At 35.2% G+C, this 26,552-nt stretch overlaps 1 protein-coding gene and 1 pseudogene across 5 annotated transcripts in view; one reads left to right on the top strand and one right to left on the bottom strand.

The window, feature by feature from the left end:
* Positions 1 to 26,552, top strand: part of NELL2 (neural EGFL like 2) — a 531,530-nt gene that overhangs the window by 162,220 nt on the left and 342,758 nt on the right. The window lies entirely within an intron of this gene.
* LOC143691714 (etoposide-induced protein 2.4 homolog) lies at positions 6,424 to 7,314 on the bottom strand (annotated as a pseudogene).

Here is a 26,552-nt window from a genome sequence, read left to right as displayed (position 1 = left end):
ATTTAGTTATCTGCTTTCTTTCCAAAGAATTTAAGGTGTTTTCTACAGGACAAGATAACAAAATGAAATATGCAAATTAGAACAAAGAGAAAAATATATAACCTTAACCAAAAATCAAGAGAAACACACCTAATCTTGGTACTAAGCCAGAAACGTATTTCTCCTATGGCATTTTATGGTAAAATGTAGTACTTTTCTTAGAGAAATAAGTTCAAACGCCTCCTGTGAGACTGGTGGCATCATGCCATAAAGCACTTCAGAAAAAGCAAATCTATAGTGATTCCAGCACTCTACACCGATGTGTGAGCAGGAACACAGCCTTGGAGGCACTTGGCACTATGCTTTCTGCTAAAAAAATGTGAATAGTGCCGCCCTTGTGGAAAGAATGATAGACCATGTCTTTCAGGCTATACCCCATGTAAATTGCTTCTCTACTTATGAAAAATACTGAATTAAAAAAAAAATACATTGAATTCGAGTTTGTCTTCTCTGATAAATACCCAAATTGCAGCTATTCTTTGTTGACTGCTAAGTGAGAGTCCTGATTTTCAGCAGTAGTTGAGATGGAGGAAATGCTGACATCCTCTTATAAAAACTGAGGAGCCTAACAAGGACGTGCTTGGATGGAAGGCACCCACCTCCACCTATAGGGGATAGAAGTGGTAGTTTCCAAGAGCAGAGCCAAGATTTTCCTTATGAAGTAGTTTGAGTTCTGTTTTCGTAGATAGATGGATAGATCACTGAGGCCTCCATCTTTTAGCCTGAGAGTCTGGAAATTTTAATTACATTAAACGTTTCAAATGTAACACGTAAAACTCATAATAAATTTGGCAGATTAGAAAAATCACAAAGAATTACAGTAGAAATCATCTATAATTTGCCTTCTAGGGATAGTCCCTATTAATATTTTCAGGTATAATACTTCTTCTAAAAATGTTTAGATAAAATATTTTTATTTAAAAATGGAATGATAATGTACTTTATAGCTTGCTTAAAAAATTAATCATAATATTCTGAATATTTTCCCATGCCAATAAATATCCTTTTATAACTGAATTTTTAATTACTAAAAAGCATTCCATCATTGAATTAAAATGAAAGGAGTGCTCAATTACTCACATCTGTCATTAAAAATCCGAACAAGGTGTTGATAAATATCTGATTTTGAGCAGTATAACTGCTTGAGGTATCTGTTAAGATGAACTGGTTTGCAAAATGTGTGCCTGGATAAGTGAATGAATTTATGTGTTCCACAAGATAGTGGTTATAAACCAGTTCAATGTTGGAAAATACCTATTAAAAAGACTGGTCAATCTGCCATGCTTTTAACTGCAGGTCCAGCTGTCCACAGGTCCCTCCTCATGCACTATAGTTAGAGCTCTTCTGCATATGAAAGGATGCTCATTTCCCATTCTTTTTGGGGGGGCATCACGGTGGTTCCTCTGAGCACATGCTCTCAGTTGAATTGCTTAGTAGAAAGCACAAGACCAAGACCTTGTGTTATTACTCCATGCATTTAGGCTCTGAGAGTTAGACCCCAGAGTGTCTGCTACAAACCAAATGCTCAGTAAGCATTAATAGTGTTATTAGAGATAATGCGAGACTGCTTCTCTCCTCTTTGTGTCAGTCCTTTCCAATTTTATCTCCATTTGAGCTGATTTCAGTGAGCACCTCACTATCATGCAGGCTACTCTGAAGCCTAATTAAGTAGGGAGCCTGTAGTAAGGGATAGAGACTGTGGGGGAATGTCAGCTCTGGTCCTGGTAGAGATGAAGGAAAGGTATATCATTCTGTAGGAGTATAAATAAAATGAAAACGCTCAGTGGCCTGTCTGCCCATCATCTACATGTAATGGCCTTCTTTTCTTTATGCTTCTTCAAATCCTGCTTATACTCAAAGCCTTGAGTATAAGATACTTGAAGATACTCATATCTTCACAAAGATCTTCCTAATCTTTCTAGTTCATATTAATTTCTTCCTCCATTAGACTTCTATGCATTTTTCCATTTGTGTCACTTCTTTTGGCATTTCAGCATATACTTGTTATTTTCATGTTCTATGTGTACACATACGTATTATTCTCATATGAGACATTAAAATACCACTTACTGATTTTGGTCATAAAAATGCTTGAGAATTAAAAATTATGATTACTGTTGAATTAGCAATACATCTGATAGCTCAAAATTTAAAAGGTATAGTAGAAGGTATAGAGAAGAATATCTACTTCCATCCCTGTCCCTAGCCATCCAGTTTCTATTCCTGAATCTATTGTTATCATTAAGAACATTTTGAATATAAGGTAAATATAATGAAAAAAATGTAGCCTGCCCAATCTAGTGGTGTGCTGGAGCCAGCTTATTACTAGCTTACTAGAGTTGATGGTTATATTTTCAGGAACTTTGTGAGCTGGTTGATATTACTTTGGTAACTTGAAATAAACCAGCTTGTGAGTATCCACACCTAGGAAGTCAGCAAATACTACAAAGTGGGGCATTTCCCTCCAGAGCAGTGGTTAGATATTGAAATCCTAGCTTCTAGAAATAGCCACCATTAATACTCTGGGATAATGCTTTCTTATCCTTTTCCCAGTGTGTTAGTGCTGTGTGTTGTGTGTGTGTGTAAAACTTTACATAGGCAACAATAATTTTTTTATTGTAAGTTTTTTTTTGCTGTCAAAGGTTGTGCATTACACTTGTAAACTCTGCTTTATCTATCATGCTGACATACAAATTGAAATAGGAAACAAATATTTGTTGGATGAAGAAATGAGTGAAAGATCAAAAGAAAGATGGTCACTGGTATACTGGAAATCATAAATGACATCCCAAAGCTTTCATCAAGCTAGGCAAGAGGATCTGGAGAATGTTCAAATTGCTGTATTTATACATGATGCTTAATCTATGCTGAAATGTCATTAGCTCTAGTGTGCGATTTTCACTAACTGGCAGTCACTCCCTTGAAACAGCTAAGTCTCAAACTCTTAGGGAATAACGACACCTGTAATGAGCTGTATAGCAAAATCTCAGCTATTGAGTTAAAGCTGGAAACTTAATCACACAACTTTGTTGGTTTTGACATATAAGACTAATGGACATGCACTGGATTCTGGGGTATTTGAAGCAAGCTAGGAGCAAGATGGAAGTAGAAAGGACAGACAATCAAAACATTTCAGAACTAGAAAGTGGCTTCAGAAAAGCTTTGGCACTGAAACATGGGTTGAAACAAAGTAACATAATTATGAAACTATTGGAAACTCCCATGGTGATGTCCTGGCATGCTGTGAGCCAAAACATCATTTCAAATGATGTCTTCAAGTAGAGACTGATATTAAAATTTAACAATAAACTTCAAATAAGCACAGAGTAAAAAGACTAGACTCTTCAGTTATTGCGATTTGAAAGGGAAAGAGTAGAGATAAAGCAATAATTTCTAATACATTGGTTTACTTATCTGTTTTTATAGGAAAGATAGAAGAGAAATGTGAAAAAGTAAAGGCTTGTTGAAAAAAAGCAAAAGTATATTTAGCAATAAAAAAAATAAAATTTTTCCCTCAAATTCCAAGGACATTGTTCCATTCTTCCGTGTTTTACAAAAGAGCAGTTTCTTAAGGATAAATAAATTCCTTTTGCTATTCCTTGGCATAGATTTGGTGTAGCTGCTTAGATTATGTTCTGTAATGTAATATTTCTCCTTTATTTAAAATGATCTTGGGCTTTAGGTATATAAATTGGTTCTCATAGGGTTTTTATTGGAAAATTTCCTGATACCCAAACATTATTTATGCTTCTAAGTTTGAATGCTTTGCAAAGAGCAGATACAGAATTAATTTGTGGCAATAGCTTTGCGAATCAATATAAAACTGTCTTGTAGTTTGCCATCATCTTCTGTATTAATAAACTTGAGGTGATCTTTTTTTTTCTCTACTTGCCTAGCATTAATTATTATATATTTTGGGTAAGAATGTATTTATGTATGAGAGTGATAAAGTGTATCTTCTTAGTTGTGAATGCTTGTCATGTATTAAGCCATTTCTCTTTCTTGACACTAGTGAGTAAAATTAAACCTATTGGCAATATTTGCTTGGCTTAATGGTTCTGAACTAAAAGACTACTTTGTTTATTATAGATAAAATTAACAGACTGACATAGAGGCCACTACACTCTTTACTTTTTGATTATACTTTATTTAATATATAATATTAAAGATAATAGGATTTATAATGAAAATTCTGAAGCACAACTTCTACATTATTTAAAAAAACTTTATGCTCTTAGGATAAGTTTCGATATCATTTTTTCTCTAATAATGGTGTGTTTCATGTGTATTTTAATACCACTCTTATTATTAGAAAAAGTGGCAATATAGATTCTGATATGGTTAAGCATAAATCTATCGTTACTGCATGACAAGAGTAAGCAAGTGTGGTAAGATGCTGCCCCAAAAAACAGCCAAATTAAAATTCAGACTCAGCAAGCAAACAGAATTTCTCATATTTCTTATATGTATCAAATTTTCATATAGGGGAAGTGATGGAAAGTACACATTTTAATTTAGAGAGGTTATTTCATGGAGCACAAATGAAGAAGCAAGGCATTCTCTTCCCTCCTGCCAGCATAATACTTTTTCTGTGGGGCCAAAGAATGAGTCAAATTGGCTCTTGTTGCTATGACCCACAGACCAACCAACCCGTATCTGCATCTGCTTCTGTCTTAAATTTTGGGTATTTATTTCTCTGGACAGGAATAAATAGGACCAGGCATATTTCTAGGCTCCATCCTATTTTGGCTATGTCCAATTATCAGCCCCCAAATATCTTAGGCCATTACAAGACCCTTCTGCTGCATCTATCTTGCTACTCCTGTACGTCTAAACTCTTCACTCCACATGACAAGATAGTCAGCCGGAACCTTGGCTGCCAAGTAGGCAGCTGTTTTTGGGGAACAAACCTCCTGGGTTGTGGGAAACAAGACTTGTTCTTGTTTGAATATTTTCATGCCTTCCATTTGTATGCTGTTTTCTTTTCTTTTTTTTTTAAAGGGCAGGCACCGGGAATTGAACCCAGATCTCCAGTATGGCAGGTGAGAACTCTGCCTGCTGAGCCACTGTGGCCTACCCTGTTTCCTTTCCTTTTAAATGATAGTAAAGATGGCTTGTCCATTAGAAATAATTGGCTATGTAGCTTATAGTGATCAGTTTGCTATTCAGTTTGCTATGTAGTTATATTTTGTTGTATATTTTTTAAAGAAATATTCTGGCATTAAAAAAAATTTCTAGTGACTTAAGGAATTTTCTAGATACTTGTGCCTTTATTTTTTTTTTGTGGGAAACCACTCATGTGTAATTGTGATATTTTAAAATTGCACAATTGTTTTGATACCCTGCCCACCTTTTCCCTCACATTTAGTCTCTTAAAATGACAGGAAAAGCCAAACAATCACAGGTATAATATATTTAATAAGTTTACCTCATCTGTTCCTATTCATAGCACCCAGTATTCCTCTGAAATACCAGACAGACGTGGCAATGGCCAACACTACATTTCATACCTCTCAGAGTTTAAAAGTTTAGGTTCTCTGACCATTCTGTATTGCAGTGGCACTTATCCGGAACTTGGGGACACACTTCTGGGGAACTTTACCCACACTTAGGGAACTTTAATGTACCAATGAAAAAAACTTTTTCCCCATCAGGGGGAAGAAAGAAAATCACTCCTCAAAACCCAGCAGACCTGGCTAGGAGATCTTTCCTCCTGTCCCATGTCTTCAGGCTCTTTTTGTTCTTGCAGTGAGACAAGAGACCAAAACCTAACCTGCGTTACAAGAAACAAATGGCTATAAAGGGAGTGATCAGAAACAATTCCTTTACCCCACATCCGATGTATGTATGGACTTCACAGAAAAAAAAAAAAACCCACAAATTGCAACAGCTAGATTTACAAAATGCATTCATCCAAGAGTGGTAAAAAGTAGGAAGGGGAGGTAGGAGGGTAAGCGGCACAAGAAGGAAAACAAAATATTCAGATCAATCCAGACAGAGGGGCTGGCAAACACTAGAAAAATAGCTGCAGGAAAGCCTGTGGTCCTTTCAGACTCACAGTGGTTTTAAAAATCCACCTACTGGTGTCAGGAGAGTCTGGCTTATGAGCACTAGAGACAAAAATTCCAAACCTCAGAGAGCAGAGGATATGCAGAGGGCCCTTGGCAGGGTGGGTCCTGCCCTCCTTGAGTAGGCGAAGTGAACAGGGAAAAGATCTGCTATTGCCTCCTAATCCTGCCCATCCCCTTCACATGGCAGGAGATTCAGTGGCCTGCAGCAGCCTTCAATTTGGCAGGCAATGGATGTAGTGAAGAGAACTTCTCTGCAGAGGCTGAGCTTACTTAGGGCAGGCTACAAATAGACCATCTGGTGGAAGCGTCTTGCTTAAGAAGACCACCAAACAGAAGAAGTGCAACTGGAAAGCTTGGCCAGGGTCTTTGCTTCACTGGCACTGATAATGAATAAAGGAAAGAAGTCTAAGAAGAGTCAGCCACTGATAATGTATAGGACTGCATTGCTGGGAGAAAGCCCAGGGGCAAACCAAATCCAAAGTAATAAGGCTAGTTCCTCTCTGTATTTGACAACCACTGCTGCATTTCAATTCCTTTATTGAACCAGCAGTATTCAAAGCACTAAAGAGAGTAGAGAAGGGACATATGCAAGAGACTAGCCAGCTGGCCAATGAGATAGGTGGGAAAGAGACTCAGACATCCCCTACATCAGGAAAAGAGCCTGCAGCAAAAGGTTGAAGAGCATGTCAGCAATTATTTTGCTGACATTAGGGAATGGATGAGGCTTCCTCCCTGATACCTCAAATGCCAGAGCAGCTATGTCCTGAAACCAAATGGCATTGACAACTTTCCAAAGCACAAACAGGGGGAGCACCCAAAGAGCACTGAAAATTGACATTAGGAGGAATTTTAGTCAAGACCAAACATCTCTATGCAGGGATGGATGACTAATAATTTGTGCTGTTACTGACTGAAGTGCAGGAATAAATAACACTTGGTAAAATAAGAGGAGATGGAACCAGAATACTCATCATTCCAAGTGCAGCACTGGAAAATTCTACTAACAATCCGTGGTTCACTCTCCTGCTTCCACTCCCTGCTCTGGGCTCTCCAGGCCAAGACGCTACTTGCTCTTGGCTGCACTGTCTGCTCCTCTTTTTTGCTGGATTTGAGCATCTGGCTTTGCAATTGTACATCTCCCCCAGATGGAGTCTTTAATTCCCCAGTCGAGGTCCCAGAGAAAGGTTTTGACACAGTCACCCATCTCTTCACCACCCAAACTACCAACACACAGAGGAAGAAGCACCCCCAGATCTCTCATTTTGAAGGACCCAGCAGCTCTGCCACACAGGCCACAGCCCCTTGCAGGCTGTAGCCCTGCTCAGCTGCTGGGTGCCCAGCTGTGCACTCCAGCCGGGGCTGTCCCAGGGCCATTTTTAATTCTGGGTGCATGGTCCAGGAATCGGTTTCCCGCATGGAAGCATTCTACCAATGAGCCACCTGTACACCCAATGCCTTTACTTTTGCATGGTGAGTTTGAGGGTAGTATTTCAGTTATATTCTTTGACTTTGATAAATACAGGCTCTTTATTATTTGTTCTTTCACCAGTTTTGAAGATGTTTTCATGTCTAAAATTTAGAGGTCAGTAGCTCTCCGATTCCTTTAAGTTACAAGCTTATCACAGCTAAATTATTTTAATATCTAATCCCACATTTTTTACAGAGGTTTTTCATAAATGAAGATTTTTTTCAGTCATCAGCCCAGAATTTTTTTGTTTTTTAGAAAGAATAAATTTTATTTTTTCATTTACTTCTCATAAATTATGCTTGTTAAATGCAACGCCATTAGAATGTCTACTTTTCTGAGAACATTTTTTTAAAGAGAATTTTCGTATTCTGAATGTTAGGGGAAAAATGCAATTTTCTAAGTATGAATTAGGTTCTTCTTGTGCTGAACGTACTGTGTTTGCTTCTATATTTTCACTCATTTAAAAAATGTTTTCTTATGGCTCAGTACCTTCATGTATGGAGATAAGATACTGACATTCATTTTCCATAAGTTCATTTGATGTTGCAGTATGTATGGGGGTTGCGGTTTTTCATTTTGTTTCATGGTCAGGTAAAAAAAAAAAGATTGTAAATCTTCACTTCAGAGTTTCTGTCTTTTTAAAAAACTTTAACAGAAGGCAATGCTTTTTGAAAAGAAATTAATCATTATTATTTATAAATATGGTGACCATAGAATTCTTTTGATAATCTCTCTCAAAAGAGAGACATACTTCATGCACTTTTTCATTCATTCAGAAACCATTTAAGATCCCTTGGACATCATGCTAGGTCCTGGATATTTGGAGATGAAAAACATGGTCCCTGATGTTTAAGAGATCATTGTAGAGTAGGGAAATACTAAGTGAAAAACAATTACACTGCAGTGAGATAAATGTAAAGTAGTTAGAGTCTTGCATACTTGCTATGATCTTAGCCCTTCTCCAAGCTTGCATTGTCAAAGCACTGATAAATCGCTTACCTTATAAATACTTCTTTGGACACAGCTTTGTGTGTGGGCAGCTCTTTGGGTACATTGGGCAGAACCAGGGCTTGGAGCCAGAATGTGTGACTTGGTTTCAGTTCTATCTTTACCACTTCTTCACCCGATGACCCTGGACCAGTCCCTCTTTGAATCCCAGTATCTCAAAGAAGGTTATTAATACCCAATCCTGGGGCTTTTTTAGAGGCTGAATACACATTGTTAGGGCAATTTACCCAATCCTGGGGCTTTTTTAGAGGCTGAATACACATTGTTAGGGCAATTTTCTAGTATCCTCTTCCCTTGCTTTGTTTTTAAAAGCAGCTTTCACTATTTTTCCAATTTTATAAATAATCCATATTCATTGTAGAACATTTGAAAATATGGGTCTGTAAAAGAAAGAAGTCTTTCTCAAACCCTTTACCAGAATAACCTTTGCTGACATTTTATTTTCTTAAAGTCTTTTAGATGTATAAACTTTAAGATCATGAGATCATCCTAAATAGGTAAAATGTCTTATATTTTCAAATGTCATTGATTATGTTTCTACAATTTATTTATTGGTTTCATGATATTTTATCATACTGATACTCTATAATTTACTTACCTAATCCTTTATTTTTGGACATTTACATGATTTTCAGTTTTCCAGGATTATAATTCTGGAAGCAACTATAATGTATTTTACTACCACTATGTCTGGCATGTAGGATGTGCTCAATCTCTGTAAATTGTTGGGTAAAAGGGTATAATATTTTTTTCAAGGTCTTTTTTTTTTAACTGCATTGTCTATTTGTCCTCAGAAATCATGTTCCAATATAAAGTTCCACAAATCATGTGTGAGAATGTCACTTTCACTGTACCCTGGCTAAACTTGTCTTATCATGTTAAGTAAATGTTAATCAGTTTGAGTTGGGGAGGAGTATATTGCATTTCTTGATTACCAGTGATACTGAGCATTTAAAGAATTTTCTTTTTATGGACATTAATTTTCCTATGAAATTTTATAACACTTTATGACTTCTTTGTGTAATCATGGCTAATAACCTCCTGTGTGCTGTGCTTTGCATACTTGTTTTTCTGTTTGTTTTAATTTTGTTTGTTGTAATTTTTATATCCTTGAGCTGAAAGGATTTCATTTAACCTCATTAAATGCAATATCCTTTTCATCCCTTCAAGAGTCCTATAAAGTAGCAACTATTATTATCCCATTTCACAGATGAAGTAAGCACAGAGGTTAAATCATTTGACTAAGTTCTCATACTAAGTGGCAGAGACAGACTTTTCATCTAAAACTTTGACTCCAGAGCACTTCTTATTCACATATGTCTTATTATTTGGTTGTTTCTTTCTTGTAGATTCTTGCTTTGCTTAAAATGATTTTTCCTACACTGATTTCAGATAGTTTTGCTTTCTGATGGTCTTCATTTCTGTCTAACTTTTCAATCCATTAAAAATATATTTTAGTGTAGTAAGAAATGAGGCTCTCAATATTTTTTCAAACAAATAACTAGTTATTGTAACATCATTTATTTAATTTTTTTCCTCCCTCACTTAGAGCTCCTTCCTTTATCATAAACCAAATCTTATATTTATGTTAAATACCATTTTGGAACTCTCTTGTGTTTCATTAATCAGTCTTATTTCCATACTAGAAATATACTTACATAAACATCTCTTTACATTATAAATATGGTGTACATAATTAAAAAATACAATACGAAAAAGATAAATTAAGCATCACTACTCAAATGTAATATATCGACATACTTATGAGTGGTATTTAAAAAAGCAATATGGCAGGTGGTATGATGATGGCTCAGTGGCAGAATTCTCACCTGCCATGCTGGAGACCTGGGTTTGATCCCCGGTGCCTGCCCATTTCAGAAAAAAAAAAAAAACAAAAACAATATGGTAGTTAAGTTGGGGCAGTGACTAATTAAAATGTTCCTTGACCATAATCAACCGATCTATTTCTGTGTGCAATAAGTGTATGTACTTCTAAATTTTATGATATTGGATAGATATAGATATAGAAATATCCATCCAATTTGGTGTGTGCATAGTTTTCTATATACCATGAAATATTTTATTGTCTTTCATGTTAAGTACTTTTCTGCAATATCATTTTATGGTGGAACAGAATATCATTGAATAATACTTTGACTTTAACCAATTTTACGTGTTGATTATCTACCCTACATATTTCTATTATGAATAATTCTGTAGCCAATACCTTTTTGGCTTGATCTTTGTTTATATCCATTCCTAGAGCTTTTAGGAAAGGGATTACTGGATAAAGGGCCATATGATTTTTAAGGTTTTTGAAAAAGAGTGCTAAATAACTTCTAGAAAAGGTTTAACATTTTACAATATCATTAATTCTTTAAAGTGCCCACTCATCTACTTTTTCCAATAATGAGTTAAAAACATTTGCCAGTTCAATAGGTGACAAGTAACACTTTGTTGATGAGATTGAATGCTTTTTTGTTGTTATTATTTGTTTGTTGAATACTTTTTCATGTTTATTGGCCCTTCATATGTCTTCTCTGAAAAACTGCTTGTTTAGATTCGTTAAACATTTTTCTACATTTTATTAATGATTTGAAGAATTTTAAATAATGGTATTAAACTCCTTGTCATCTGTATTTCCCATATGCCTTAAAGTCTTTAGGATATTTTTGATGTATTGAATTTTCTTGACTGTTATGAAGCCAAATCAATCATTTCTGTTTTCTAAAGGGAGGATTGTGTTAATGGCATAATGAAGAAATGATGATTTTTTTCCGCTATCAACAAGAAAAGAGAAGCCAATTAGAAAATTTAAGATAAAGATATAAAGCAAAATATAATCCTGTATGAGAAAATCATGGTCAAACATACAAAATAAAACAAAATTTGTCATGGTTCTGGGCATTTGTTGGAAAGTAAGAAAAAGTCATCGGTTCTCAATTGGGTGAACATTCTTCTTTGGGCATTTAAGAGTTTAGGTCCTGAACAAATAGTGACAGGAAAGGTTATCTGAGCACATGACTGCTACATACATGGACATAAATGTAGATACTATTGATTGATTTCCTATTGATCTTTTAATTGAGTATCTGGAAGGGAAGTAATAGTACATTTGTATTTAACTTTCCCTCTTATCCTGCCCCACTGTGTTCAGTAAATGATCTATTTTAATACCTGTAGTCTCTGCCTAATAAGAGAAATAAATTAATATTTTGGACTTAGCTCTAGAAATACTTATATAGTGTTATATCCAGCAGAGCAACCTGCTGTTCCCAGTGCACTTACTGAATGATGTGTCCTTTTTTCACGGATTTGTAATGCCACCTCCTATTCCAAAGCTACCTTAATGCAAAGGTCTGTTTCTGGGCCCTGAATTCTCTTTTAGTGATCTGTTTGTTGATTTCTGCAACAATGCCACACTACTCTGCTGACTATAGTTTATAATAAGAATTGATATTTGATCGTACAAGTCTCTTCTTCTCTTTAGAATTTTTTGCTGTGCATGAAACTTCAGTCTTTGGTCCAAAGGTCAGACTGTTTGTCAAGTTATTTGAAAAAAATATCATTGGTATGTGGATTAGAATTGTATTACAGATGTCTATTAGTGCATTAATTTGATATTTTTATATTTAGTCTTTCTTTCTAGGAATATGGCTTATATATCCATTTTTTCATGTTTTCTTTTTATCTTCTTTATAATGGTCTCCATAAAGGATGCACATCTTTTGTTAAGTTTATTCCCAGGAACCTTATAGGTTATGCTTTCACTGAGGTAGGAGCTTTATTTTTTTATTATAGTTTCTAATTTGAAGACTTTTAAATTGCTGTATTTGTAGAAAAATGGATTTTGGTTTGTACCAAGAATAATATCTCCCATAGATAGTATTTAAGCTGCTTCCTCTTTTTGTCTTTGGATTCTTTGGATGCAACTCTGAGTATGATAAGAACATTTCCAATGTGCCGTTAAAGTTCATTTAATTCTCTTATCTTGGTCTGCTGTACATTGATATGAAGTGACATTGCAATTATCTTTTCCAAGATGAATATTTAGGGATTGTTGTAATACTACATTTAATTCTTTGACATTAAAACTCTTTTCCTTTTAGTCTTTTCATGTAAGTGTGAAACTTCCCTCATGCTTTTGAGGCTCACCATGAGTCGCTTAGAATGATTTTACAAAGGGGTCATTTAAAAATTATTATGATATTTCTGAAATTTATTGTTGAGAGACCGGAATAGAATTCAGATCATTAAAAAAATTTCTTTTAGTTATGGTGAAGAGTGTATCTTTTTAAAAACCCATGGGAAATATTATTTTGATATCTTTGTTGACAATTGAATATGTGCTAGAAGAAATTTTATTTCCTTTGCTGTTTGCATTCTAGAATTCTGTTGTTCTTGGAGAGGAGTTTTATATATTTTTTTTTTTTTTTTTTTTTTTTTTTTTAAAGAGAGAGGGAGGAAGGGAAGGAAAGACAGAGAGAACGAAGGAAGGATGGAAGGAAGGAAGGGAGGAAGAAAGGGAAACATCTTTAAACATTTTCTTGTTTTATTATATTTTGTTTGTTTGTTTGTTTTTTTTTTTACATGGGCTGGGGCCGGGAATCGAACCGAGGTCCTCCGGCATGGCAGGCAAGCACTCTTGCCCACTGAGCCACCGCGGCCCGCCCGAGTTTTATATTTTTGTGGTTGAAACCATGTATTGATGTGTTTCATAAGAGCTGATAAAATTCATTCATATTTTAACTCCTCTTTTCAGTGATTTTTACTATTGAGCATTTTGAAAGCATCATCAAGGAAATGATGAAATGGTGTCTTTTTTCTTTTGTACTTTAATCTTTGATTATTTTTAATTCTAGCTATTGTAAAAATTGTTTGATTTTATAATAGCTAGCATTTAAATGTGGGATCACACATTCTTGAGAATATTGAATGCATCATCAGAATTTGTAAATTACTGATATATCAGCTTAAACCCATTTAATTCAGTCTGTAAAATGCCACAGTACTAAACAACCAAACAGGAAGTAAGATAGATGTTAAGGCGTGTTTTGAGTAAACTACATGAGAGTAATTTGCTTTGCAAATGACTTTAAACTAAACCACACACTTCTAAGACTGAGCATTATTTTTATAGTACTTTTTTGCTAATATGATGTGAAAAATCACTATCATTTCTAAAATTTATTGTTGTTTGATTATTAGTGAATATGAACACTTTTTATATGATTATTAGTTGTGGTGCTTGTGAATTGATGAATAGTTTCTAAATAGCCTTTCCCATTTTTCTGTGAAAGTCAACATTTTTCTTGCCTATTTGTAGGAGTTCTTTATATCTTAAGGATGTTAACTTATCATCATATATGCAGCTCATTAAAAAAATTTCCAAAAGCAAAATTGTTTGCTTTTAATTTAAAAAATGTTTTTTTGAAATAGTCTCAAGCCTACAGAAAAGTTCCAAGAAAAATACAAAGAACTCCCGTATCTGCTGTATTCATATGCTCCAACTGATAACAGTTTTAACTCATTTGTTTCATCAACTTCCCTCTATAGTCTTTTACAGATAAGATGTTCCATCATCCCTAAATACTCTGTATGTTCTCAACACAAGGACACTCACCTATATCGCCGACATAGTCTTCCTATAAGGAAGTCAACCTTGACACACAATACCGTTCAATCCACAGTCACCATGCCAATTTCACTGGCTGCTTAGGGTCTCTTTTTTTCCTTTTTTGGTCCATGATTACTAGTACAACTGTTGTGTTAATTGTCATGTCTCATCATTTCCTTTAATCTGATATACTTCTAGCCTTTCCCTGTCTCTCATATCCTTTGTTGCCTTAAAGAGTGCAGGTGTTTAGTTCTTTGATGATGACCTTCAACCTGGGTCCATCTGTTGTTTTCTCAGGCCAAGCATTCATGTCAGGAATACCACAGAAATGGTGCTAGCTCTTTAAAGTGGCCCACATCTGGAGATACCCTAAGTTATTCCCTCCTACTGCTGGTGATAATAACTTACCCGGTCAAGTTAGTGATCTGCCACATTCTTCACTATTTTTTTCTCTTTAATTTTGATGAGTATTTTGTGGAGAAATACTCCGGTTTTATTCCAACATCCTTTTACCACTAACCTTAGCATCCATAGACCAAGCACACCTGTGTCAGCTACTGTTGCTTTTTAGCGATGTGAATAAAATGATAAAATTGAAAATTGAAACTCATTTTTGCTTTCATATTCATTTGCTAGTGGTATCAGAAACTTGAGGAATACGTATTCATGTAAAAATATATCCTGCAAAATTATGATTCAAACCTTTTGCATCTTAAGTGCACATTAGCATTCACTGTGTAAGGCATCTTGAAATTAACTGCTATGTTTTTCTTTTTTGAAAATTATTCATCTATACTGAATAAAATTCAAAGAACATAACAGCTTATTACCATTAAGGTGATTTGTCTAGCTTTTCTATTTCTTGTCTTTATAATTTCATAGATATACAGTTTTACATTTATTGAACTAAAATATCAGAGACTTTTAGAAAATAAGATTTAATATATATATAAATATATATAATATGTTAGAGAGTAATAAATTTTGCTGAGTATTTCTTTTACGTTTGGCCTTTCATGACTGTCCTATTTACAGGTTCTCAAATTTTTCATTTAATCTGGTTATTGATAAACAATAAATAGAATTGAATCTAATTTTTCTGACATTTTAAATAAGTTAAAATGCATGTTTTCTTCATTAAAAAAATGTATCTGATTGTTTTCTATCAGCCAGTAACTAAAATAAATATTTGGCAACATCTTTCCAACCTCGAACTTGTCAGAATTAAAAATCCATTGCATGAGTTTTGATCAATGACATTAAGAAAAATTGTGTGTATATTTTAGTTTGCCATCTCTGAATTTCTTAACCTAGAGTAATATGAACTAATAAATATGAAATCAGTACAGACGTGTGTGATGTAAAGTAAGAATATGGTAGAAATATATGAATTCTAGACATGAAAAAGGAAGGTCTGCAATTAAAGCATTCTGGGGAGTGGGGGTGAAATAGGAAGCTTTTTGAGGGTCTGAACTCCATATCTTTATCTTTGAATCCTCTGTGCCTAGTGCTGTGACTCCCATATAGGTGGCTAATAAATATTTGCTGAATAACTGAATGAAGGAGAAGCACTGAGCATCTTCTGATACCAAGTCTTGTGGTACCTGGCTGACTTCTTAGGTGCATCAAAATGTCTTCCCTTCATTTTGTTTAACACTTCATTAAATGCATATACTGTGCCAGACACTTTACCTCATACATGGGTTACTCTCATTAAATCCTCACCCAAATCATGGAGGTAGGTACATTATTATACATTCTAATAGATAAAATAAAGGGGCTCTCAGAGTTTAAAGCTCATATCTAAGGTTACACAGTAAGTGGCAGAACCAAGATTTGAGCCAGGCTGCTTGGCAGCAAGGCTCATTCCCCTAATCATTGTCTTAACTTCTTTGCTAATAACAGCCCAGCACTGTGGTCTTACTATTTCCATCAAAACCCAGAGTTTATTGACAAGGTTAACATGATTGCCTTCTTTCTGCTTATGAAGAAAATAATCATTTATTTTTACTTAGTTAGACTTTTTTGTTTATACTAGTAGTTTTAAATTCAAAATTTTTCTTCCTCTAAGTTTACTTTTTAAAAATTTTAGCAATGTCATCATGGTCTTTCAAAGTTGATGCAATATAAATAAAGCCAGCTATGATCTATATATTGAGAAAAAAATTCTTTTATTTCTTTCTCATTGCCTCATTGTAAAAAGTATATGGTAAAGCTTGAAAATAAGATTCCTAACTTTTGTGCATTTCCATAATAGCTAGAATTTGGGGCTATGCTGATTTTTGTATTTCCTTTAGTTAGGGATGTTCCATAGTCACTTAAATTAGGAACTCTTGAGGCAAAAGGCTTAGTAGGAACAAAATGTCACCTCAGCAGATGACCCATGAATTCTGTTGCTTTCTTCCTTGGCTTTTATTTATATTGAACAATAGGGGAGACATGATAACCCATGAAGCATGTCAGAAAGCAGATGCTGCAGTGTTGACAGCTTACTCTCCCCTGTGACTAATTCCTTTCCTTCAAATACTGTCTTCCTAGAAATTCTGTCTTACATGCATCGATGCTTTTCGTTTACCTTCCATTCATAGTCTCAGAATATGTTGCATATAAAGCTGTTGGAAATTCCTAAACAGGCCAACCTCTGTTTTCCTAAAAGATTCCTATTGGTTTTTAGGACCTTAGGAAGGTAAACTTAAGATGAAGGTTTGAGACTATATAAAATACTTCACAGAATCATAGGATATCGAGGGTCTCACAGAGTCATTTAGTCACCAGATGGATGTAACCCTAAAAGCATCAGGGATCACCTATAGGTGAAGGAGAAGATGAAGAGCCACCATTTAGGGAATATCATTTAAAAAAAAAAAGAAATTCTTTGTTGTTTGTTCTTTGAAAGAGTGCAGTTTGTCTACGTACCTTAATAGAATTTAAAACCACTTAGGTATCTGGAAATAGATAAGAACATTAGTTTGGTCTTGGGAATACACACACACACACCACACACATACACAAACATGCACACACAATCAAATCTTAATTAATCTCAAACCACAGAATAATTAATAGGTATAGACTGGATTTTAAGAGTTCATCAGGTTATTTCCCCTAACTTCTCCCTTCTTATTGACATTTAGCTTTGGTATATTGCCTTTATTACAATTAATGGACGCATATTACAATGTTAACTATAGACCCTAGTTTGCATTGATTGTATTTTTTTCCATATGCAATCCCATTTTCAACAACTTGCAATGTTGACATTTGTTTTCCCTCATGTAAATACTTACTTGTATTTGTACATTAATCAACATCATTGTCCACTCTAGGTTTCTCTAGCTTACACAGTCCCAGTTTTTATCCTCTAACTTTCCTTCTGGTGTCATATATGCCCTTAGCCTTCTTTCATTTTTAATCTATTTTTTCCTTGGGTCCTAAGTAAGTCTCTTGTAAACAGCATATGGATGGGTCCTGTTTTTAAATTCATATGCCAGTCTGTGTCTTTTTTTTAAACATTTTTTGTTGTGTAATATAACACATATGCAAAAAAGCGCGATGAATTTCAAAATACATTTTAACAAGTAGTTATAGAACCGATTTCAAAGTATGGTAAGGGTTATAGTTCCACAATGTCAGGCATTTTCTTCTAGCTGCTCTGACACTGGAAACTAAAAAGAAATATCAGTATAATGATTCAATATTTATACGCATTTGTTAATCCTACCTTCTCTGTTATAACCCTTCTTCTCCTTTGATCCTTTTCCCAATATTTAGGAATATTTGGGCAATGACCATTCTAATTTCTTCATGTCGAAAATAGGCATTGATGCTATGGTGTAGAGGGATGCAACTGATTGATACTCTGGAAGAAACTGGTAACTCTGGATTTCAGGGCTTATATGGCCTAGGAACCATCTGCAGGTTTTAGGTTTTTGAAAAATAAACTTAATGAGTGAAACTTTTATAGAATCTCATAGAGTCCTGGGTGTTCTTCAGGGTTTACAGGAAAAGTGTTGGCTGGGGCTTGGCATGCCATGGCAATTAGCTTGCATGAGAGTAACCTCCAGAATAGCCTCTTGATTCTATTTGAAATCTCTTAGCCACTGATATCATATTTTGTTACATTTCTTTTCCCCCTTTTGGTTAGTAGGCATTGTCGATCCCATGGTGCCAGGGCCAGGCTTATCCCTGGGAGTTCCATGTTGACAGGGAGACTTACACACCTGGACATGATGTCCCACATAAGGGGGGAGGGAACAATTTTCTTGGAGAATTGGGCTTAGAGAGAGAGGCCACACCTGAGCAACAAAAGAGGTACTCTGGAAGTAACTTATAGGCATAATTATAAGTAGGCGTGGCTTCTGCACTACAGCAATAAGTTTCATAAGAGCAAGCCTGAAGATCAAGGTTTTGGCTTATTGACTTTGGAGTCCCTTGTGTTTGAGAGACTATGTGCATTTTCCCAGGTGGGAAAGTATAATTTTCCGTATTTTTCTCCAGTCTCTCAAGGGACTTTGTAAATACTTTTTAAAAAAATCCTATGTCATTTTTTTATTTTTATTTTTATTGAGATATCATACATCATACAGTCCATTCAAAGTGTACAATTAGTGACTCACAATATCACATAGTTTTCCATTCATCACCATGATCATTTGTAGGACATTTGCCACACTCCAGAAAAAGAAAGAAAAAGAAAAAAGAAAAAACCTATACATCCCATACCCCTTATGCCTCCCTCTCACTGAGCACTAGTATTGCAGTCTACCCAGTTTTTTTACCCCTTATCCTCCTATTATTTATTTATTTTTTGTCATTATTTTTTTACTCATCTGTCCATAACCTGGATAAATGGAGCATCAGTCACAAGGTTTTCACAATCATACATTCACATTGTAAAAGCTATATAGTTATACAATCATTTTCAAGTTCAGTGCTACTGGAATAGAGTTCAACAGTTTCAGGTACTCTCTCCAGCCACTCCAATATACCATAAACTAAAAAGGAATGTCTACATAATGCATAAGAATAACTTCCAAGATGACCTTTCAACTCTGAATTCTCTCAGCCGCTGAGACTTTATTTTGTCTCATTTCTCTCCACTCCCTTTTGGTCAGGAAGGCTTTCTCAATTCCATGATGCCAGGTCTCAGCTCACCCCTTGGAATCATGTCCATCTTGCCAGGGAGATTTACACCCCTGGGAGTCATGTCCCATATAGGGAGGAGGGTACTGAGTTTACCTGCCGAGTTGGCTTAGAGAGCAGTCTATGTCTTTTGATTTGACAGTATAATCCATTAATATGTAATGTCATTACTGTAAAGGCAGTACTTTCTTTTACCATTTGTCTTCTGGATTGTATATGTCATATCTTATTTCTCTCTCTCTCTCTCTTTTTACCCATATTGCAATCATTTCTACACTCTTTTCCAAACTTCTCTCTCCTGTCTTTTCCTATCTGCCTGTAGTGCTCCATTTATTTATCTCTTGTAGAGCAGGTCTCCTATTACAAGCTATCTTAGTGTCTGTTTGTCTGCAAATATTTTCAATTCTCCTTTATTTTTTGGGGTGGTGGTGGTGGTGGTTCATAGTCCAGTAATCCAACCTGGATCTCCTTCATGGAAGGCAGGCATTCTACCACTGAACTCTCTTTCGTTTTGAAGGACAGTTTTGCCAGATATAGAATTCCTGGTTGGCAGGTTTTCTTTTTCAGTATCTTAACTGCATCATATGACTGCCTTCTTGCCTCCATGATTTCTGCTGAGATATTCATGCACAGTCTAATTGAGCTTCCCTTGTATGTGATGGATTGCTTTTCTCTTGCTGCTTTCAGAATTCTCTCTTTGTCTCTGACATTTGACAATCTGATTAGTAAGTGTCTTGGAGTAGATCTATTAAGATCTGTTGTTTTTGGGGGTACGCTGTGCTTCTTGGATCTGTAATTGTATGCCCTTCATATGAGATGGTTAATTTTCAGTGATTATTTCTTCATTATTCTTTCCTCCCCTTTTTCCTTCTCTTCTCCTTCTCTAGCATCCATTACATGTATATTCATTGCTTCATGTTGTCATTAAATTCCCTGAGAACCTGTTCATATTTTTCCCTTCTTTTTCCTCTATTCTTTCATATGGAGAATTTAGATGTCTTGTCCTCTAGTTCCTTAATCCTTTCTTCTGTCTCTTCAAATCTGATTTGGTATGTCTCTGATGTGTTTTTTTCATCTTTTCTATTGTGCCTTTCATTACTATAAGTTCTGCCATTTGTTTTTTCAAGCTTTCAAGTTCTTCTTTATATCCAGTTTCTTCTTTATATTGTTCATTTCTTTTGCCATATTTTCCTTCAGGGATTTTTTTTCCACTTGATTTATAAGATTTGTTTGGAAATCTTTAATTAATTGTTTCAACTCATGTATCTCATTTGAAGTGTTAGTTTGTTCTTTTGACTGGGCCGTATCTTCGTGCTTCCTCTTAAGACTTGTAATTTTTTGTTGATGCCTAGGCATCTGATTTTCTTGATTAGTTTATTCTGGAACTTGTTTTCACTCTTTCACTCAGGATTTTCTTGTGTTTGGCTTCATTCTCTATCTATTCTTTGGCATTCGGTTCAACTTATTCTAGACCTCTAGCATAGCTTCTATTTAACTAATCACAATTTTCAGCTCTTGTTTTTCTGGTTCTTGCCCTTCCTATATGGAACCTTTTTTTGAGGAGGATCTCTCCAGATATGATCAACTCCAATCAGATTTTCACAGATAAGTCCAGTTCAGGACTAAGAAAGATGGTGCAATCAGTATCGAGTTTCTCTAAGAATGAGACCCAGCAGCATGCCAGTCCTTCCTGTGAGGCTTCTTGATTCTGTGTTATTCCTATCTTCCTTTGCAGGTGGCACTTGTCAGCCTGCATCTCCCCACAAGCATAAAATGGAGCAGTGCCTTTAATTCTCAACAGACCCTGTCCTTGCCAGGGGCATGATTGAGACAGAGGCTGAGGTAGAAAGTGGGCTTAAGCTGCTCCTATTTTCCAGCCACTGGGGTCTGAATTTTCTAAATGAAAGCTGCCAATTGTGCTGGTCTCTGCCCCCACCCCTTTTCCTGGGGAAGAGACACCTTTCATGCAATTATCCTCTTCACCTGACTAGTTACTTCATCTCTCAGACATTCATGACCACAGCCCTTGCCTGGGGTAGTGTTGAATCCTGAGATTGTCTGCGGCTTTATTTAATGGGCTGCTACAATGTAAAAAATAATAGAAACATTTGGGGATGGGAAATCCTTTTCTGAGGTGGACCACAGTCCCCTGGGTTCACCAGTCAAGAGCCAGAGTTGGTACTATGCTCTATGGGCCCTTTTCTTGGTGCATAGCCCTTTTCCAGTATCCTGAGCTTCGCCAACTCCAAAATCCTCTTCTTTTCCTGTCAGCCCTTTCTCCTCTCTGCCAGGAGAGACCTTAGGTTTCTTTTCATGTATGCTCTGGGTTTATTTATACTTGGAACTTGATTTCAGCAGTCTAAATTTGTTAACTAATTCCATAGTTGTGGCTTGGCTGAGCTTCCTTCCCTTGCTTCTAATAGAGACTGCTTCTTTTTCCCATGGGGAAATAACTCCAAAACAGCCTGTTGTGCCAGTGAAAGAGGGACACCAGCCTTCATGGCTTGGGAGAACTTCCAGTTCTGTGCTGTGAACTTGGCACTTCCACCCATTCTGGACTTGTGTACCATGTGTGTCTGGTCATGGGTGTCCCCCCAAAACAGTTGTTCTAGACACTTTCTGGCTATTTACTATCTGCCTTGGAGGATTAACTAAATTCCACACCTCCCTATGCTGCCATTATGCTGCAAAACTCCTCTGCCAGAGTTTCCATATTTCTTGACCCTACTTGACAACTAGTACCCAGTGGTCTATGTTCTCATAGACCCAGGGGTCACTTCACTCCACTTCCTCTCTAGAGAGATGTGAACAATATTTTGTTATATTGATATTTTAAATTATTAAACTAACAGTAAATTTTCGACATTTACATTATTGCAGTTTTCCAAAATTATAAGTCAGAGAAATTCACATTTTGCAGGTCTTTTAAAATAACTTTTGGGTAGGAGTTTCATCTTTCAATTCAAGCACAGTGATCCTCAGTTAATAAATCCCCTAGAAAAAATGTGTTTTATAACTTTACAATATTGAATGCACATATATTTGCCCTGCCACATCTTCTTCAGTCTTTCAAAACAGAAGTATTGGTGCTTTTATTTTATTTAAATGACCAAATTTTTCTAGCTTTTCTTTCTTGTATGTTAATGTGAATTGTATGCAAAACTCTGACAATTTCTGGAAATTAGAAGAATATAATATATTATACTGGAGTAATAAGTTAGGAAAGATAGGGGCCCAATTTCTTTTCTTTACTCTTTTTGTTGCATGTGTATATCAGTTTTTTTCTGCACCATTTGTTAAAGAATATTTTTTCCCTATTGAATGGAATTGGCACTTTTGTTGAAAATCAGTAGGCCGTACATGTTTTGTGGGTTTATTTCTGAATTTTCAGTTCTACTTCACTGGATTATTTGTCTATCCTTATGCCAGTACAACACTGTTTTAATTTCTTTAGCTTGGTAGTAAGTTTTGGTTCAGAAATTGAATCTTCCAACTTCATTCTTCTTTTTCAAGATAGTTTGGGCTAATTAGGGACTTTGCCATTCCACATAGATTTGATGATTGATTTTTCCATTTCTGGAGAAAAGGCTGCTGGAATTTTGATCAGGGTTATATAGAATATGTAAATTGCTTTGAATAGTATTGACATGATGATATTAGTTCTTCCAATCCACAGGATGTCTTTCTATTTATTTAGGTCTTTAATTTCTTTCAGCAAGGTTTTGTAGTTTTCAGTGAACAAAGCTCTTACATCCTTGATTAAATTTATTCTTTCATATTTTATTTTTTTCAGATGCAATTGTAAATTAAATATTTTTCTTGACTTTTTGGATTGTTCATTGTTGGTGTATAGAAATGCAACTGATTTTTGCATGTTGCTCTTATACCTCTCAAATTTGCTTAATTTGTTTTTTATTTCTAGAAGCTTTCTTATAGATCTTTGATATTTTCTATTTATACGATCATGTCATCTGCAAATAGAGATAATTTTACTTCTTCCTGTCCAAGATGAATGCCTTTTGTTTCTTTTTCTTGCTCTGGGTAGAACTCTCAGTACAGTATGGAGTAGCAGTGGTAAAAACAGGTATCTTTGTTTTGTTCTTGATCTGAGGAGGACAGCATTTAGTCTGTCACCATTCAGTATAATGTTAGTTGCGGGTTTTTGTTTTTTTTTCAAATGTGCCTTTTATCTAGTTGAGTATGTTGCCTTCTAATACTATTTTTTTCTGAGTTTTTTTTTAAATCAAGAAGCAGTTTTTGGGTTTTATCAAATCTCTTTGCTGCATCAATTGAAGTGATCATGAGATTTTTCACCCTTCATTTTGTTATCATGGTATATTACATTGATTGATTTTGTGTGTTAAATCACTTTTGCATTCCTGGGATAAATCCTACTTGGCCATGGTGTATAATCCTTTAATATGCTGTTGTATTTGGTTTACTAATGTTTTGTTGAGGACTTTTGCTTATAGATTTATAAGGGATGCTAGTGTGCACTTTTCTTTTTTTTTTCTGTGATGTCTTTATCTGGCTTTGATGATGGCTTAGGGTGATGGTGGCCTAAATGAGTTGGGAAGTGTTCTCTTTTTGGGAGAGTTTAAGAATGATTGCTGTTAATTCTTGGATGTTTGGTAAAATCCCTCCCAGTGAAGCCATGTAGTTCTGGGCTTTTTTGTGTTGGGAGGTTTATGATGATTGGTTCAATTTCTACTTGTTATTCATCTATTAAGATGTTCTGTTTCTTTTTGAGTTTAGGTAATTTGTGTGTTTTAGATTTTGTCTACTTCATCCAGGTTATCTAATTTGTTAGTCTACAGTCATTCATAGTATTCTTTTATAACCCTTTTGTTACTGTAAGGTTGGTGGTAATATCCCATTTTCATTTGTGATTTTAGTTATTCATGCCCTTTTTTGTGTGTCAGTCTTGCTAAAAGCTTGTCAGTTTTATTGAACTTTTCATAAAACCAACTTTTAGCTTCATTGATTCTAGTTTTTCTTTTTTTTTCATATGTTATTGAGATATATTAACATCACATATTCCTTCCAAAACATACAATCAGTATCTCATAGTATCTTCACTTAGTTGAGCAGTCATCATCACACTCAATTTTAGACCATTTTCATTATTCCAAAAAGAAAATATCAGACACACAAAAAACAAAAGCCCCAAACACCCCATATCCCTTATTTTACCCTAGGATTGGTGTTGTACACCAGTTGCTGTTGATGAAAGAATTTTAAGATGTCATTGTAAAAGTATAATTCATAACTTGCAGTAGGTGTTTCTCCCCATATACTACTCTATTATTAACTCTTTGTACCAGTTTTGGACATTTGTACTAGTTCAAGAACTTAATTAAATTTGTAGTGTTAATTGGTGTCATGCATGACTTTAAATAACCCCCTTCAACCAAATTTACCTACAATACAGCACTATTTCTTATATTCCTTTACTTCATACTATTCACTATTGAAATCCAACCTCCTTTTACATTCTGAACATACTAGGTTATTGCTCCCCCTTCTCTAGCTTCTGTCTAACTCTAGGTATCTTATATTCTACATTTTAAGGCTCTGAGTTTACATATTTTAGTTAGTTCATATTAGTGAAATCATACAATGTTTATCTTTCTGTGTCTGAACTTATTTCGTTCATCATGTCCTCAAGATTAATTCATGTTGTCACATGCTTCAGTATCTCATTTCTTCTTACTGCTGCATAATATTCTTTTGCATGTATACCACATTTTTTCTATTCATATGTTGATGAGCATTAGAATTGTTTCTTTCTTTTGGCAGTTGTGAAAAATGCCACTGTAAACATCAGTGTGCAGATGTCTATTTGGGTCCCTGCTTTCAGATCTTTTGGATATATACTGAGTAGCAGAATTGCCAGATCATAGGGTAACTCAATATTTAGTTTTCTGAGAAACCTCCAAACTGTCTTCCACAGCAGCTGTACCATTTTACATTCCCCCAAGCAGTGAATGAGTGTTCCTATTTCTCCACATTCTCTCCAACGTTTGTTGTTTCCTGTTTGTTTAATAGCAGCCATTCTTATAGGTGTGAGGTGGTATCTCATTGCAATCTTGACCTCCATTTCCCTTATAGCTAATAAAAATGAGCATCTCTTCATGTACTTTTGAGCCATCTGTATTTGCTCTTCAGAAAAATGCCTATTTATGTCTTTAGCCAATTTTATAATTGTTTTGTTGTTGTTCTTTTGCTGTTGAGTTGAATGATTTCTTTATGTAAACAAGATATCAAACCTTTATCTGATGTGTGATTTCCAAATATTTTCTTCCATTGAATTGGCTGCCTCTTCAACTTCTTGACTAAGTCTTTTGAGGCACAAAAGCATTTGATTTTGAGGTTTCCCATTTATCTATTTCTTCTTTCATTGCCTGTGCTTTGGATGTAAAGTATTACTAGGTCTTAAAGATGTTTCTGTACATTTTCTTCTAGGAGCTTTATGGTACTGATTCTTATATTTGGATGTTTGATCCACGTTGTATTAATTTTTGTACAGGATGTAAGGTAAGGGTCCTCTTTCATTCTTTTGGCTATTGATATCCAGTTCTGCCATGCCCATTTATTGAAAAGATGTTTTGTCCCAATTCAGTGGATTTGCAGGCCTTGTCAAAGTTCAGTTGGCTATAGATTTGGTGGTCTGTTTCTGGACTCTCGATTTGATTCCATTGCTCAAAACTTCCATCCTTGTGCATGTACCATGCTGTTTTGACCACTATGGCTTTATAATAAGTTTCAAAAGTAGAAGTGTTAATCCTCCCTCTTCTTCTCTTAGAATGCTTTTAGCTTTTCAGGGTCTCTTTCTTTTCAAGGTGAATTTGGTAACTAGCTTTTTCACGTCTTTAAAGTAGGTTATTGGAATTTTGATTGGTATTGCATTGAATCTGTAGATCAATTTGGATAGAATTGACATTTTAACTACCTTTAACCTTCCTATCCATGAGCAGGGAATGTCTTCCCCCTATTTAGATCTTTGATTTCTTTTAGTAATGTTATGTAGTTTTCTGTGTACAAGTCCTTTACATCTCTAGTTGAGTTCATTTCTAGTTTCAGTTCATTCTAAAATTTGATTATTTGGTTACTATTTTGAATGGAATTTTTTCCTTAACTGACTCCTCAGTTAGGTAGGTCATTATTTGTGTATAGAAACATTAGCGATTTTTGCACATTAACTTTA

This window comes from Tamandua tetradactyla, chromosome 7 (genome assembly GCF_023851605.1).
Source record: "Tamandua tetradactyla isolate mTamTet1 chromosome 7, mTamTet1.pri, whole genome shotgun sequence".
Taxonomy (NCBI): Eukaryota; Metazoa; Chordata; class Mammalia; order Pilosa; family Myrmecophagidae; genus Tamandua; species Tamandua tetradactyla.
Note: the sequence above shows the minus strand (reverse complement) of the source record. Positions and strands in the feature narration are given on the sequence as shown.